The 3,061-nt window shown below is 36.5% G+C and overlaps 1 pseudogene; it reads left to right on the forward strand.

The window, feature by feature from the left end:
- The first annotated feature begins 1,445 nt into the window (after window positions 1–1,445).
- Window positions 1,446–2,099, forward strand: LOC114093486 (tropomyosin alpha-3 chain pseudogene; annotated as a pseudogene).
- The last annotated feature ends 962 nt before the right edge of the window (window positions 2,100–3,061 follow it).

The following is a 3,061-nucleotide window of genomic DNA, read 5'->3' on the forward strand; positions in this document are numbered from 1 at the left end:
TTAAATATGACCAACTCAATGAATATTCCTCAAAGTCGCCACTATGTGATGCCTTAAAATGTTTATTTAGAGCATTAAGTCAAAATCAAAAAGTCTCTAATTTAGAAATCATACACACCTATTTGAAAAAGTTTTGTTGAAAAAACATACAACTAACGAATATAATAAATACATGAGAAAAATATGAGGCAGTCAAAAGTCAAGGATGCAAGAGCAATATAAAAAACATTCCCAGGCAAAAATAAAATGTGGGTGCTCTGTATTTGGAAGATCCAAATTATAGAGTGATATTGCATTAGACATAATGGAAAAAGCAAAAGTAGTGGTAGGAAATTTGCCTAAATGAGCATTGTCATTGGGCCTTAACTATTCAACAACAGGATCAGGTTTCAAAAGAAGACTCCAGATTATAGGAAGACAAAGCCAGACTTGAAGGGAGTTGAACAAATTTAGGTGAGTACTTTAACTCAGAAGGTTAAATCATTAACCCACTTATGGTAGCTAGCCTCTAATGTGAAATTCATATGAATTATAGAACTAAATGGGGATTTAGTGCTTCTCAGGATTCTTAGGAACAATCTTACATATGATACATATGTGTAAACCATTTTGTGAAGATAAGTTGGACAAATATTTGGGAGTTAAATTCTAAGGGAATAGAGCCATTAAGTGTGCAACAAAATGGGAATTTTCTACTACCTTCATATGGTAGGTTATAGGGCAGGTTTTTAGTAGATGCTTGAAATATTTGGTACTGCTTATACACAATTGAAACAACTATTATTTCCAAATGGAAAATTTGAGAATTATTTGATGCAAGTATACTTTAAGCCATGTTAACTCAATTCTACAGAACAATATTGTATGCATTTTTAAAATACATTTGAATATATAATTTAATATAGGGTAATTTAAATTAAAAGATGGAATGACTTAGCTGTTATAAATCTCTCATTTTGGTAGGCAACTTCCACTAATTTCTAAAGCTCAGATTTCAGATAACCATTTACCTTATACTCTTCTACTTTGTATTTTTACATTACACATGTCAAAAATAATCTCTCAAATAGTTCTCATCATATGATTTTTATTTACAAATCTGAGAATGACAAAGCCGAAACAATATCATTTTAATATTTTAGAATTCAAAAGTGTTACTGTGTCACTGTTAAAATTTATTTCAGTGTACATAAAGATAATTATGATTTAATCATACTGAACAAATAGTTGTTTTAAATACAATTTCCACTCAGAAAAGTTTGGAAGTTATCTTTTAAAGCATGTAGGATTGAAGATGTTAAATGCCTTTAACTTCTAAAGATTGATAGTATGTATAAAAATCTATATGGATTATACAATTTATAATTTAACAATAGAAAAAATTTGGCTGCCAAGCTGAGTGGAGGAGGTAGAAGGCAGATATCAAGAAGTGACAAGATGGCACAATGGCAGGGATGACCACGGTAGAGAAGGTGAGGCGCAAGATCCAGATTCTGCAGCAGCAAGCTGAGGATGCTGAGGAGATGGAGAAAGCCTGGCCAGGAAAAGGCTGAGGCTGAGGTAGCCTCCTTGAACTGGAGGAAGAGGAGCTGGACCTTGCCCAAGAGTGCCTAGCTACTGCCCCGAAGTGAGAGAGGTATGAAAGTTATTGAAAATCGGGCCCTGAAAGATGAAGTAAAGATGGAACCCAAGAAATCCAACTCTAAGAACCTAAGCACATTGCAGATGAAGTGGATAGGAAGTATGAAGAGGGGGCTCGTAAGTTCATGATTATTGAAGAAGATTTGGAATGGCAGAAGAACCAGGTGAGCTTGCAGAGTCTCCTTTCCAAGAGGTGGATGAGCAGATAAGAATGATGTGTCTGAGGGCTACTGAAGAAAAGTATTCTTAAAAACCAAGACTGACATGAGGAAGAAATGAAGATTCTTACTGATAAGCTCAAGGAGGCAGAGAACACTGCTGAGTTTGCTGAGAGTTCTGTTGCCCAAGTAGAAAAGACAATTGATGATTTGAAAGATAAACTGAAATTCACAAAAGATTAGCACGTTTGTACAGAAATGATGCTGAACCAGACTCTGCTTGAACTCAGTAAGATGTAGACCTCCCCAGGCCTGGCCTGGGGCTGCTTCTCCTTCACATGCTCTGCCTGTGGGGCCAGCCAGCCCAAAGCTGACCTTGAAATTGAGGGCTGATCTTCAACTGGAAGGCTGCTTTCTCCTTGACATCCCCTGTACTCCCACACCCTTGTCTTTTTCCCCAAACTGTCTTTGCCTCTTCCCATAAATGCCAGCTGGGCTACAGGCTGAGCACCTTTGGAAGTAACATTTAAGGGAATGTGAGCACAACATGAAGTGTCTTTAAATCAAATTCTGATGAACATATTTTGTAATTACTTTATGTTTTTAGAGTAACCATTTGTAAACATTCCAAATAATTCCACAGCTCTAAGGAGCAATCTAATTCCATTCTCACTTTTGGAAGGTGACTTCCCAGTCTAATTCATATTGCCTTCTCCACAGAGAAAGAAAACAGGAATAGGGCTACCCTACTGAGAGACAAACAAAGCGGAGAGAAATATTCCACTATCTAATTCCTCTGTACAAAGTACCAGCCAAACCAGAAAGGTGATTCCAAGAGGAGTTTGCCAAAAAATAAAACCATGCTATTCTGCTATTCAAGATTTTTTTTTTAGTATCTTTAGATAACTTTATTCTTTTTATTCTTTTTCATTGTGACCAAATAAAGATGATCATACTTCTGTGACATTTTTGTTTTTGTGGTGCTGGGGATTAAATCCAGGACCTTTTTCAGGTTGGGCAAGTGCTCTCCTTGTGATATTTGTGCATGGGGAACCTGGGCATTCAGCAGGAACCAGTGTTTATTTTTGTGCCAGCATAGGCTCTGTGGAGTTTCATCCTGAAAGCTGAGCAATGAACTCTTATAAGCTCTTTGTCTCCCATATAAGATAATAAACACACAGTTTGATTGGATATTATTCTACTATAGAGTTGCAAAAGCATCACCCATAACTGAGTTACAACACAATCAGGACAGATTTACC

This window comes from Marmota flaviventris, chromosome 5, assembly GCF_047511675.1.
Source record: "Marmota flaviventris isolate mMarFla1 chromosome 5, mMarFla1.hap1, whole genome shotgun sequence".
Classification (NCBI taxonomy): domain Eukaryota; kingdom Metazoa; phylum Chordata; class Mammalia; order Rodentia; family Sciuridae; genus Marmota; species Marmota flaviventris.